Below are 14,452 nucleotides of genomic sequence, written 5' to 3'. Positions count from 1 at the left end.
CATAGTAGAAGTCAGCAGACAGCACTTCACCTTTTTTTCTCAGAATGCTTGAAAGTTTCCCCTTTTTTATTCTGTGATATGAACTGGAGGTTCAGGGGATTTGAGGGAAAGCCTAGAAACTTGAGCTGATATCTTGTAAGGAAAAATATTTCTGTGACATTATCAATTAACAATGCAGAACTAGAGTATGAAGAAATGTAAAAAGTTCAGCTCCAATTTTTAAAGGGTTACATTTCATTGGGGTGTTTTTGTTTGTGTGGGTTTTGTTTTTTGTTACCCCCAAGAATCTGGACACAAGTTGTCATAACAGCCTGTAATATATACTTGGGTTTACCAGAGCAGTTAATGCTATAATGGCAAACACTGGGTAGAACTGTTCTTTTCTGCTCAGAGAAATATTGCCTGTGATTTAAAAAAGGATCACAGCCGCACAAGACGTGCACAAGTCTGTGTGGTGCTTCTGAATCTTCTCTGTATAGTCATCCATCAGGGACAGCTTTTGGCCCAGGCAGCTACAGGAATGTTAGCATGAGAACAGCAGTGCAGTATGGTTGCAGCAGACTGGGACACCTGCTTGAGACCTGAGCCTGCTGATTGACTTTGCTTGTGCCAAATCTGCCCCATAGCAGACACAGATAAGCCCCATCTCTTTACACTGAGGTACTTACTGAAATGTAGCACTTGCCCTGTTGTTGAGCTGTTTGGTTACAACAGTGATGGGTTTTTTTGACAGAGGTCTTCAGGGGCTTTTTGCCCACCAGTTGCTTTAACAGTTACTATGCTTTTAAACAACCTTCACCTACTTTCATGAGTTAAAATAGCTTATGCACTTAAGTAGATCATGCTGTATTACCTGGAATGCAGCACTCCGTTACATGTTGTTTATGATCTGATTATGTGCTGAAGAAGCTGGTTTCAGATAATCAACACTTAGCTCTCTGTGAGGCTGCACAGAGCTGATCTTGTGAGTGAACTTCACATTATTCATCTATAAAAGGAATGGCAGAGGCCCAGTGAACTCCAAAGCAGTTGTTGTGAGGCTTAGCTTCATGACTGACGATTCTTACACAACTAGTTTTTACATTAGACTCTAAGATAAGCCTCACTAAGTATCTCCTTTTTAATACCACCATTTCCCTTTCTTAAAAGAATTCAAAGAAGATAATTTTAGAGATAGAGGTGACCTTTTTCTACTGTATTTTACTGCTCGATGAGTCTAGGGAGATTGAAACATGGTTCTTCTTTTGCAAAAGCATAAAACACTGATACAAAATGAAGTAACTGGACTAATGTCAGTGCAAGTGAGAGCTTAATTTGGCATTTTCTGCCTGCTGTTCTTGTGCACCTTTGGTTTTTTTGATTGAATCTATGTAATTGTAAACTACTAACACTGCTTTTTGTTTTAGGACCCTCCTGTCTCTCAAATGCTAACTGAAGAAATTAATGTAAAAAAGGAAGGAAAAAAAATCCAACGGAACAAATGAAAAACCAAATACATATTTGTGCACATACACAGTCCTGTTTATAAAGTAGGTCAAAGTTTAGTGGTGTAAATATTAATAGACTGTCCTGTATAATGCAAACAACCAGCTGTGCTTTGGATACTCTCACAATTAATCAAGCTTTATGGGCATCTTGAGCCTTCAGCATAAGTGTGATGACACCAGCTCTATCCTGGGATCTCTTCAAAGGATTTATGTATGCAAGATCTTTTCTCAGGGAACTGTAGTGACCCTGTCCCTAGTAGCATTATTCCAAGCCTTTATGGGGCTCTTGCCAGACCCTGGAGTGACTCTGTGACATTCTGCATCACCTAAGTGCTCCTGTGTTCACCCTCCTTTTTTAAGAAATATTGTGTGATTTCTCTCAACTGCATGTGCGATTGCCACATGTAATACCAGTGCTGTTTCCTGACTTAAAGTCATAGATAATGTCTGATCAAGGAAGATAAAATTAATCATAGGGTTTGTAAAAAAAGTTACCTATTCCCACTCTTACAGCAGCAACATAAAAATTGTATTTTCTTGTGATTTCTCTTCTTACTGTGATTTCGGCAGTATAATAATCTGTATCAGGTGACATTGTTCATTTTCAACTTACATAATACTGAAAGCACCTGTGTGTTACTTGTGATGTCACATGCACTTTACTTTAGGGTTAGAGTTCATGGCAAGGTTATTTATTGTTCCTTTTCTTTTTCTGCTGGGGACTGTAAGAGAAATACAAAACAGTGGAACTTAGGCTAAAACATAATTAGTGGATTTGTGTTGGCTTCTCATCTGGCTACTAACCATTCCTATTTTCTTACAAGGTCTAATGCTTGTGGTCTATGATGTCCAGCACAGATAATTGGAGACACAAATATCTAAGTATCTTCCAAAATTATAGTAGAGTTTTCTTCAAAAACCTACTGATCACATAGAGAAGAGCTTCTTTACATATCTCCAAAGAGAAGCTCACTCTTAACATCTTAACCTAGTCTGAGTCAGCTTTTGGTGGCCGTGTACTCTCTGGTTGCTGATTTGCACATTCCCACCTTTTCCCCTATCCTTTACACTGTGGTATCATTCAGTGAGGTATTTCAGAGCACTTTAAATATTCCAAAGGAATTTATCAGAAAAGTGATAAAATTTCAATGAAATCAGCATCCTAACACAATCTCAGTTTCATGTGCACCTTTGTGAGAGGGAGGGGGAAGCAAGGCCATGCCATCTAGAACAGAGGGAAAGTTGGGCTTTGAGTCCCTGATTCATTCAGTCTTAAACTGCAGTGGGGTTTTAGTTCAAGTGTAATATCTGATGGTACACTGAGGAGATCTAGTAGCTGTCCTCTATCAAAAGAGACTGTTTTGTTATTCTTTTCTCTTGTGATCCATCCCTTGGTGTACATTCCTGGTGTTTTCCCTTGTGCTGGCATTGATGTTTGTGTAGCTCTGTGTTGAACTGCTTTAGGGCCTAAGGTAAAAAAAAATTAATTTCATTCTGCTCCAAAACCAACTTGATGCACCTTGATAGATCACCTTAAATTTTTAAATGTTTTAAATGTTTTGTCAAATTTCAAGCTGACATGAATTTGGAAACTAAAGTGAATGTAAAGTAATTCAGGGCAAATTTTTCCTGGTGCTTTCATAGGTAGTGGAAGTAGAGTGCACCAGGAATACTCCAAAGGGATTGGGCTGTGCAGCAGGAAACCTGATGTTCTTTCTTTATATAATGACGTAGATCTTAAAAGTAGAACTATGAGGATAGAGGTGCACTGGGAGGCTTTCAGGCTTCCTTGACTTCTGTACACAGAGCCACCTAGGCAATATGTCACCAACTTTGAAGTTTGTTTTGCTAGCATTGTGTGAGAAGAAATAAAAGGTGGAGTAGCCTTACTCTAAAAAGACATAAATATAAAGGAAACAATCTGTGTGCTAGTAAGTATCTTCTTACAGTCTTGTGTCTGCTGCTGTTATGATCATGGGAATGGAAGGCTTTTAGTGCATTTCCATTATTTGCACCTATTTATCTTAAAATTACTAGTGAGCCTGTCCCTGAGGGGTTGAATGTGTTGTGAAATACTGTCATGTGACAATTTCTCAATTTTTGCAGCTTCAGCCTCACTATGGCACTAACTTTCTGGTACTCATCCCGTGCTTTATTTATTTCATTTTTGCAGCTGGAATAATTTCTCTCTGCTCTGCTGAGCAATACCCTCACCAAAAAATAAGGTAACCTTCTGTGACCAACTTCTTAAACTCTGCTACAGAGTTTGGTGGTGCTGTATTCTTCAAATTTGATTGAAAAACTCAAAGGTAACTTAATGTGAAAGATGAATGTGAAAATTTGAGAATTTGGTGAATCGACACAATTCTCAAAGTAGAATGTGGGCCTTCAATTGAGAGACTATGTCTATCCATGCATTACCCAAGCACTAATATTATATTCCTCAGCTTCACAAGTTGTTACAAATACAGAATAGGTAACAGCAAAGTTATTCAGCTCACCTTACTGTAGTGTAGTAAAGTCTGAGCTCTGCAAACACGCTGGGTCCCCTCATCGCCTTCCAGCCTAGTCAGTCCTGCAGCTTCAAACAAAGGCACAACCAGCAGAAAGTCCCGGGCAAATAAAACAAAAACCCAAACCAAAACAAAAGAATTGTGCCCGTGGAAAAGTTCCAAGTGAGAAACAGGATGAGTGCAGAAACCCAGTTGCATATACAGAATTAAGAGTTCAGAAAGTACTATTTTAATATAGCAACATTAAATATAAGCTGAATGCACAGTACTATAAAAATAATTAACGATAAAGGAATTCCAATGTATTTGCTGGAGTTACCCACTGCTGTGGCTTGCTGAAGTTAATTCAAGACTAGAGGACATTTGGAAATTTGAATGTGCCTCACCAATCTCCAAAGACAAGTTAGAAAGTCTAATCTAGATTCAATACATGGTTTTATTTTTGTTTAATTAATTAATGCTCCTAAGTAATATGAAGTATGCACAGTTGTGATATTTTTAAATTAATTTTGTGGATACATGGTGCAGTGATAGTTGTATGCAATTTAAAGCCTGAAAGCATATATTAGACAGGAACAAAAAAAACCAAATCCAAAACCCTGCTTTGAAAAAGAACAGTTTTTATTAAAAAATCAGTCTTACCTAATAAAGTGCTAGTTTCTGTGGCTCACAGTACAATAGCATGTTGAGGACAGTGTAATTAAGTTAGTGAAATGTGGGAAGATAGCTTTTGTCAAATACAGTAATAAACAAAGGCTGTATCATGTAGGTTAGTACAATCTCTGCCGACAGACTCAAGAGCAGTTCTGGCACAAATCAGATTGTAGGACTGGGTCCTACATCAGCCATCTTTCCTCAAGACTCATAGAACCAAAACCTTTCTATTTTCTGTGCTTCACAAGTTTATTTTGAAAGCTTGTGCTCACTCGGAACTACTTAAACATGAACATTCTTGTTCAAGCAGTTGTATTTTCTTCTTTTCAGGTTCTAAAATGGCCCTAAAGGACAAATGCAAGCCATCCACGTTAAAAAATGAAGATGCCAATTCAAAAATTATGATACTGAAAAAATCACCTTCCTGAAATAGCTCCTTATTTTTCCATGCAGGCAGCTTTTCAGTTAGAGCTTTGCCTTCCCTGGGCTGACATTTATACTGTGCCCCCAAGGTCATCAGATGGGGGCTCTTTGACTGTAGTGGAGCAGAAAACTAAAGCAGAAGAGGCACATATAACCACTGTATTTGCTTTAGCAGTACAATCTCCTATCCTGTTATATGTCAAAGTGAATAATGGTAGAAAATCATTGTCGTAAAATCAGTGCTTTCCCTTGCCCGGTGTAGGCACAGTTGTTCTGTATTTCTGTTTTTTTTACCCTCTCTGTGGACATCAAGTTATGGGAAGGGCTGTGGGAAATATTTTCCTAAGGAATGATTTGTGTGACTGGACAAATACAGGCTTAAATGGATATGTGTGTCTGCCCTAAAGGTTGATCATCAAGGATCTGATACAAGGATTGAGTGGATAATGCCAGTTTATACTTGGTTTGTCCTTTGCTATGAAATTGCTAGTTGATGTGGACTTCTCCTTTCTTTCCCACCCTCCCCCCACTTTTCCCAGAGTGACAGTAATTGAGATATATTGCTGGTCATAAAAACAGCCTCACTGCTGGTAATTCCTCGTGCATTGGGTAAAGTTTGATCCTTCTGCATAACTGATTGAATGCTTTTCATTTGCAAGCTTCTTGTTTCAACCTTTAAAAGAACCTCACAACACTAACTTCACACATGCAAAATGTGCTTAAAAAATTGCGTTCTTTGTAATCCTGATGTATTGTGGCTTGTTGAGTTGCTTTGTTGGTTATATGCTGTGCTACTAATTATAACATAAAGAACTTGCACAGAAAGAGAGAATAAAAGTTGAATTTTATAACTCTTAATTTGATATTTCTGGAGGCAACATTCAACACAAAGGTGTAAAATAGAGCTTGCAGCTAATATCTGCTAGTATATTTTACATCTAAATCTGTGGCTAACTGAAATGGAGGTGTTTCTTTGAGAGTCTAGAAAGCTCTCAACAAATCTTATTTATGAGTCTTTGAAGCTGAAAATGTATATGCCCTTTAAATTATAGAATATGCTGAATTGAAAAAGACCCACAAGGATCCCCTTGATCAACTAAGTGGGTTACCTTGTCATAAAAAGAAATCAGGTTGGATAAACAGGACTTTCCCGTCATGAAGCTGTGCTGGCTGTGACCAATGACTGTGTTGTCCTTCAAGTGTTTTTCAGTACTTCCCAGAATAATCTTCTCCATAACTTTACCAGGCACTGAAGTGAGACTGACAGGCCTGTAGTTTCCAGGGTCCTTCTTGCCCTTCTGGAAAATCAGGACAACATTCGCCAGCTTCCAGTCAGCTGGAAGCTCTCCAGGTTCCCAAGACTGCTCAAAAATCATCGAGAGAGGTTTTGCATTGGCATCAGCCAGCATTTTGAGGAATCTGGAATGAATCCCATTAGGCCCAATGGATTGCAGGGATCCAGCTGGAGCAGCAGATCTCACCCAATTTCAGGGTTGACTGGGAGTTGATCATTCTCACAGTCATGGTCCTCCAGCCCAGGGCACTGAGACCCCCTTGGTCTGTCATCTGTGTTGAAGACAGAGACAAAGAAAGTGGCAAGAAGAATCTCTGTATTCTTCCCATGCTTGTAGATACTTTTTGGTTAGCACCTAAAATATCTAATACATTATTCTGCTTGTTTTTATTCTCAGATTTTTTTCAATGACACTTATGTTGTTCATATAGGGAAAAATAATTTCCAGTATTTGTAATGAATTCATTTAGAAAGATTTTTAATGAAACAGAACCACTTTTAAAACTAGACAACAAACAAAATTAGAATACATTAACATCAAGATTATTAACATAGTTGATTCAACTCTATTGTTAGGAAAATTGGGTTTCTTTCCTTGATTAAAAATGCAAATAGAAGTATGACATGTCTGGGAAGCAATAGTGTACTAAAGTCTGAAGAAGAACAAAGTGCCACTCATGACTTTTGATTCTCTGTGAACTATGAAAACCATGTCCTAATGTGCATCTCCAAGTACAATTAGCTCTGGTCCCTGCAGAGTTCTCTAACTGAAGCTGAGTTCAGGCAATATTTCTACTTGTGTTATGATGTTAGGGCCACCTCAGTTTGACCTGCAGTTGAGCAGCAATGAAATACTGTAATTTTCCTGATACGAGTGCATATTTCAAAATGACACGATAATGGGCAGTGATACACTGGAATGAGGCACTCTGATTCCCAAAGCAGGACTTCCGATTTAGGAGAGGAAGCAGTTTCCTCTGCAGAGCTTTCTGCAGTATTTCTGCTTCTGTGGAGCACTGCACAGTAACATTCCTTCCAATAACATTTTCATACTTAGTCAGACCCTTAGGAAGTTTTTCTAATTGCAGGAGGCAAATTTCATTATTCTTAAAAGGGATTAGTCCCCAGACTACCTAACTCCTTTTGTTCCCCCCTTCCCTTCACACATTCGCAGATTCACAAGGGTTTAAGATGAGGTGTTTAAGTGCCACTTAGTGGCTGTCCAGAGCAAATGTAAGGTACTGCAAACAGTCTCCACAGCTTTACCTCATGATAGGAGAATTCCTCTCCCTATCATGAAGATACTGAAGGGCTAATCTAAAACTTGTTGAAATCAATTAAAAGATCCCAGTGGGCTTTCCATAAGAATTTCAGTACTGTCACTGCTATTTTACTTTTTTTTCCAAATTGTCCTATTGAAGTTCTGTTTGGGTTCTCCTAGTGGTTTTGGGGTTTTGGGGGGGATTTGGATTTTTTTCCAATATTTCTGTAATAAATGCCTGTAAAAGTGTTGGAACAAGTTGGTATTTTACTATGCAGTACAAGAAGCATCAGTAAGTAAAGTCTGTAGAAGTGTTTCTGGAGTTTATTCTTAGGTATTAAAATTCACAAAACAAGACGTGCTCAACTGGGATGTTTGCCATCAGCCCATGTTCTGGGATGTTTCAGTTCCCCTGAGTAGAGTATCTGACAGATGTGAAAACGTTAGCTCTCAGTCATGTTGTGAGCTTGCTATATGCTTGTATGTGAATAAGGACAAAAGTTTCTCTTTAGAAACTTGTGGGGCTTACGGATATTGTTTACATGTATGTTACTAACTCCATACTGAACTAGATACATCCAGGAGACAACAAAGCTCAGAGTGCATGCATTGCATGTATGCAGGCTTCCTCTTTAGCGGGAGAACATCTTCAGTGGGTATTCTGCAGGGAGTTTGTGTACTACAGAAGGCACGCTTCAAGTTTTTCTTTAAAATGAAGTTGTCTTTTTTTATCTTCTGTGTCAGTTTTTGTATTTAATAGACTATCCATGTGCCAGCTAGGATTGGAAAAGTCAGAAAGGTTCTCAGGAATCTCAAACAAACAAAACACAGATTTCTGTTACATTTCTTATCAAGTTACAGAACACAGGCTGTCAAGGTCTTGGGATAAATCCCTTCACACAAGTTGAGACTATGCACTTCCAACAAGCCATATAAAAACTACATATATGACAAATTTTCCTTAGCCAGATAACCCTCAGTAACCTGACTTTTAGATGCATACACTTGCACAGGCATGTCAGCCTGTTCTGGAAGTCTTGATGCCAGCTTGAGACATAGCTGAATTAGACTCTTAACTGGAGTTGTGAGTGAAATCAAAGCACATGTATGGGAATGACATTGTGAATCTACAATGAGAGAATGTAATAGTGATTCTTATTTTTTAAGCTCTTGTTGTTTGGCTGTCTATTACAACTTTTTGCATGTTAGGGAAAAAAATGGGAAAATTAATTATAGCTGGCCTACATTCTACTCATTAATTATAATTGAAACCAGTTGTACATTTGAGAATTTAATACGTTCTGGATTAAAAATCCTGTTTAATATCTTTATCAATGGTCTGGATGAGGGGATAGAGTCTACCATTAGCAAATTTGCAGATGACACCAAGTTGGGGGGCAGTGTTGATCTGCTGGAAGGCAGGAGGGCTCTTCAGAGGGACCTGGACAGACTGGAGAGTTGGGCTGATTCCAGCGGGAAGAGGTTCAACAGGGCCAAGTGCCAGGTCCTGCACTTTGGCCACAACAACCCCACGCAGAGCTACAGGCTGGGGACAGAGTGGCTGGAGAGCAGCCAGGAGGAAAGGGACCTGGGGGTTGGATTGACAGGAAGCTGAACATGAGCCAGCAGTGTGCCCAGGTGGCCAAGAAGGGCAATGGCGTCCTGGCCTGGATCAGGAAGTGTTGCCAGCAGAACCAGGGAAGTGATTCTTCCCCTGTACTCAGCGCTGGTAAGGCCACACCTGGAGTACTGTGTCAGTTCTGGGCCCCTCAGTTCAGGAAGGATATTGAGGTGCTGGAGCAGGTCCAGAGAAGAGCAACGAGGCTGGTGAAGGGACTGGAGCACAAGTCCTGTGAGGAGAGGCTGAGGGAGCTGGGGTTGTTCAACCTGGAAGAAAGGAGGTTCAGAGGAGACCTTGTCACTTTCTACAACTGTGAGGTTGTAGCAAGGTGGAGGTTGGTCTCTTCTCTAAGGTAACAAGTGACAGGATGAGAGGAAATGGCCTCAGTTGCATCAGGGGAGGTTTAGATTGGATATTGGGAAAAAATTCTTCACTGAAAGGGTTGTCAGGCATTGGAAGAGGCTGTTTAGGAAACTGATGGAATCAGCATTCCTGGAAGCATTCAAAAAATATGTGCATATGACACCTGGGGACATGGTTTAGTGGTGAACATGGCAGTGCTGGGTTAGTGGTTGGACTTGATGATCTTAGGGGTCTTTTTCAATTAGGTGACTATGATTCTAAAAGCCCTGCTCAGCTGACTTCTGAGGTTCACTTGTTCTTTGGGTCTTTGTGCTTGTGAACTTATTTAAATATGTGAGCTCAGACTCACAAGTTGCAGTGGTATCTGAACTTACCAGATTGGTTCAGTAAGAGTTCACATGTCCAGCCTGTCTGTCCAGCTGTGTGCAGGTTTCTCCTGGAATGCCAGCATTCCCTCTTGGTACTAAGAATACCCAGGAGGGAGGAAATGGCAGAACTGAACCCATGATTATTTTGTTGTAACTTTATTTTGTATTTATTTATGTATTTTAGTAGCTTACCTCATGTCAAACAATATTTTGGGGTTTGTTCCTGAAAATATGCATGCATTTCCAAATTTTACCTAGTCCATGAGTTTTACATGAAACAATGCAGCTACCTAGCATTCTTTGTGATAAGATGTGGTTAACAAAACCTGTGCTGAGGGACTGCATTTGGTCTGCGTGGATCTGTGTTTGTGGATAGCTGACTCAGCATGTAAGGGCTTCCATTGTTCTGGCAGAGGAGCGGAAGCAGAGTCAGCACATGTGGCTGAAATATGTACTGGTGACTTACAGTAGTATATCCTGAGCCCTTTGAAGCAATGCAGTTTTATCAAAACCACAAAAGAGCCATGAGGAGAAATCCTGCATCTGTATTTTAAAAGCCTCATATTGTGTGTTATATTTTACAAACATTTTTTAGTGTGTTTTTGAATTGGCTTAAAACAACTAAATGTGGAATGTTGTTTGTAATGAAACCTGGAGCTGCAAACTTCTGAATGGAAAGCCAAGTGAATCGTGGGGAAGTGCTTTTTTCAGATTGTTAGTGTTTGAATCTTGATTTTAAAGATGGTTTATTGCCATTTTGTGGCTTTTGTTGTTATTGAAACACTATATGACTTAGCCAAAAATATAGAAAATCACAAAAGCAAAAGAGCCCTCATCATTGGCAAACATATGCTCAATGGGTTAATAAGCCCTGAGAAGAAATGGAAGGGTAGACATACGAAACAGTAAATTAAAAGTGTGTGCAAGGGAACATTGCTGATAAAGCTTTCCACTTTCAAGAGAGCTGAGAAGGAATGTAACCAGCAGAACAACACAGATAAAAATCCCAGATAATTTAATAAAAAGGCAGATTTATATGCATCATACAAAATTACTGTACATGCAGATTATTATATTAGTAGGTTCCAGTGGTATTCTCAATTTCACATTACATAGGAAATATCTAGGGAAGGACTGTGCTGCAGCTTGTAATCAAATGGAAGGCTGGTGATGAGAAGGGTGGTCAAGGGCTGGGTGGGCAGCAGAGTGCACTTCTTAATTGACTGCGAGGGGCTGCTGCAGTTCTCAGCAGGCTGCTGCAGTTTTCCCGCTGGGGTTTTGTCCAAGAGCACCAGAGCAGGGAGTCTTATGATACAATGTTACAGAAATTAAAATATCTTCAGCTTGATTCTGGAAAAGAACAGGACAGTACGGTATTTGTTTCCTCTTTTTGTTATCTGTCTTTAAAATGGATAAGGATATAGTACCAACTTGGCTGTGATTTTAGTGGGGGCAGGATTGGATCCTTCTCAAATGAATATCTTTTACGCACAGATGCTTTTCATATGTGAATTGCAATGTAGTTCCATTGACTGTAGGTAAGTTCTGGACCCTACACTTACTGAGAGATAAACCTGAATGGATAGTTTTTATTTTTAAGGTCTTTCCAGCAAAACCAAGAATATTTTGGGTTGAGGGTAGAATGGTTAACATAGTTTTATTTCAACTATTGAGGTTTTTTCAGTTTACTAAAATGGATGTTCCTTTAGAGTATGTGAACCACAGTAAAAGTCCATTAGAATCTGCATACTGTCTATGGAGATTGTGGCTGAATTAAATTATGAGAAATCAATGCTGTTAGAAATCGATTTATTAAGTAAATTGTGGAGAACTCAGAAGACTGGCTACTTTTCATGGTTCTCCATACTGTGGAACTCAGTATACTTTCCTAGTCTCCTACTGTTGCAACGGAAGTACACAAAATAATATGCTTAGGGCAGTGGGACTATTTTTGTATTTATAGTTAAATATGTAAACAAAGAGCTAGGATATAACTCTGTAAAATTAAGCATACTTGATTGCTTATTTTATATTACTCATTACTAGAGTGTTCTAAAAGGCTAAAGTGAATATGGACATCTTAACTAATGTGAAGTCCTGTTTAATGGAAATAGGTAATCATAGTATACATGTCTCCCATAGCACATGGGGAATTGATAAATTTATAATTATGTTTTGATTTTAACCAGTCAAATGTGAGTGTCATGTTCTGCTCATACTCTGGTTTTCCTCAATACTTTCTATACTTTTTTTACTACATAACTTATCTATCATTGAAAGTAGAAGTGTATTTAATTTTTTACCCATTGTGAGGTAGTGCTTCTTCACAAAGGAAAGGAGATCTGTATTTAAATGAAGTGTCTTTCTTCCCATCTAACTTGAGTTAATCATATAAGCTTCAAGATCAAGCTTTAAGTATAACCTTTAATTAATTGCATTTTGAAAATGCTTCTTAAACTTTAAGAGTTTTTTTTTTTCTCCTGAAACCTGTCAGTGCTTGCCACAAGGAAGCAATGGGAGGCTGGGGGAAAACAGTGCAAAGTCCTTCCAGGACCAGGTATCTACTGAGAGGGGACATTAATGGCCTTTTGATTCTCACATCTTTCGCATTCCAGTGTCAGAGGATTTTTAAAATAAGCAGTCTTGCATCATTAATATTTTATAGTTTATCCAGTTGTGTCAGGGGGTGTGTGCAGATGTGTGTCATCCCAGCGTCTGCTGCTCTCTCCCCAGAGCCACCTCAGCAGTCTGGAGAGCTCAGCTAAGTTATCCCTCAGCTTGGTGACACTGAGAAGACCAAAAAGTACTGCCCTGCAGGGAGGAAAAACAGGAGGCTTCCAGCTGCTTCGGCTACAGTCAAGACCTAGCTGATGATCTCAAGGGCTCGAACTGTGTGTTTGTCACTGCACATTGGGAACATCCCCGTTTGTTCTGAGCTCTGTGATCTGCTTCTGCAGTTTTCTAGTTTGCTCTGCCTGTGCTCCACTCTTCCTGCTCTGGTTTCACAGCTGCCAGAAAACCCTCATCACAAAACAGAATAAATGCGTGAAACCTCTGATGTCTCTGTGTGGCAATTCCCCACTATGCTCTGAGTTTCCCCCATTGCTCATTTGCCACGTTGTCCTTGTGGGTTTTTTGCATCCAACTATTCAGATCAAAGTGATCTCTTCACAAGTCTGCCTAGATTTATCTGCAGATTTACGTTGTGTTTTTTTGCTCATTTATAGAGATCTGGTCATTTGATCACAATTAGACCACTCAACAGTGCACATTTGATCTTGGTCAAATGCAGACATAGGATTATGCTTGAGTGGAATTAGTTAGAACCCATGGTAAAGTTCCGGACAGCTTTAAGTTTTATTTTGCTGTCTGTGGGATGACAAAAAATACACAATCCAGCATAAAGCTTGCCAATCCAAAGTGTGTGCATCAATGTTTTTGGAATGCATCATGTTTTTTGGTCAGATACCGTACATCTAGAAGTGTCCTCTTTTCAGCTTCTCTTCCTGTAGCCTACTTGAAGGTAGAGCTGCTTTCCTCTCGGTCTAGATTCTCTGTAACACTCAACCTCACACAAAGAGAGGTCCTTTTCAGGATGATGGGTTCCACGTGCTTTGTTTAGTATGTTCTATGGTGCCTTGTTTAATTAAGGACTTCACCAAAACCTTTCTACTCTGAACTTTCTGAAGCAAATGCTAAGGGATTATCCATTCCGTTCAAGATAACTGACTGATCATTGCAGCATCTGCTGTTACCCACAACTGCCTTATAATGGGGCATAAGAAAAGCACAACCCATTTTCTCTAGACCTACAGGGAAGAATCTCAAGGTAATATTAGCCAACTGTCACAGAATATTCTGAGCTGGAAGGGACCCACAAGGATCATCAAGTCCAAATGTTAAGTGAATGGCCCATACAGGGATCAAACCCACAACCTTGGTGTTAGTGGCACCATGTTCTAGCCAACTGAGCTAATCTCAGGGTATACTAGGAAAGCTACTTCAGTCTTATGAGGTGTTTTATCATCTAATACTCCCATGACCTCACACTACTTGATCTAACCCTGCCTTCAAGACAGCACTTGCCCAAGAAGGACCTTGTTCTACTGTCTGCTGAGAAACATAGCCCTTGGGTTCTTATGCTTCTCTGCTACATAGTGTACGATCACCTTTCCCTTCACAGATCCTGCTATCCCTCAGTCCTCTTGCCAAGGTGCAGGATCCCAAATGAGCCTCAGCACCTGGTAATGGTTTATGCTCTGACACTGAGAGAAGGGATAGTGCTGGTAGGAAAGAGGACAGATAGCCCATTACCAACACTGCTTTTCATTCCTGAGCAGAAAATGCTAATATCGCTTGAATCAAAGTATTTTAGTAATTACAAATTTTGTGGCCAAAAATACCATTGTGTATAAGCTAAACCTACAGGAGATGTTTGGAAGGGCTCTGCTGCTGAGTCAGTGGCCAG

The 14,452-nt window shown here is 39.6% G+C and overlaps 1 protein-coding gene and 1 long non-coding RNA gene across 2 annotated transcripts in view; both read left to right on the top strand.

Annotated features, from left to right (window-relative positions):
- Positions 1-14,452, top strand: part of TBC1D1 (TBC1 domain family member 1) — a 124,793-nt gene that overhangs the window by 13,341 nt on the left and 97,000 nt on the right. The gene's annotated exons all lie outside the window — the stretch shown is intronic.
- Positions 3,702-13,039, top strand: LOC108492168. Its single transcript, XR_001873025.1, has 2 exons — positions 3,702-3,796; positions 12,718-13,039. It is a non-coding gene; the product is annotated as an uncharacterized LOC108492168 (long non-coding RNA).

Source organism: Lepidothrix coronata, unplaced genomic scaffold (genome assembly GCF_001604755.1).
Source record: "Lepidothrix coronata isolate B3197 unplaced genomic scaffold, Lepidothrix_coronata-1.0 Scaffold0, whole genome shotgun sequence".
NCBI classification, from domain to species: domain Eukaryota; kingdom Metazoa; phylum Chordata; class Aves; order Passeriformes; family Pipridae; genus Lepidothrix; species Lepidothrix coronata.
This window is presented reverse-complemented; position numbering and strand designations above follow the sequence as displayed.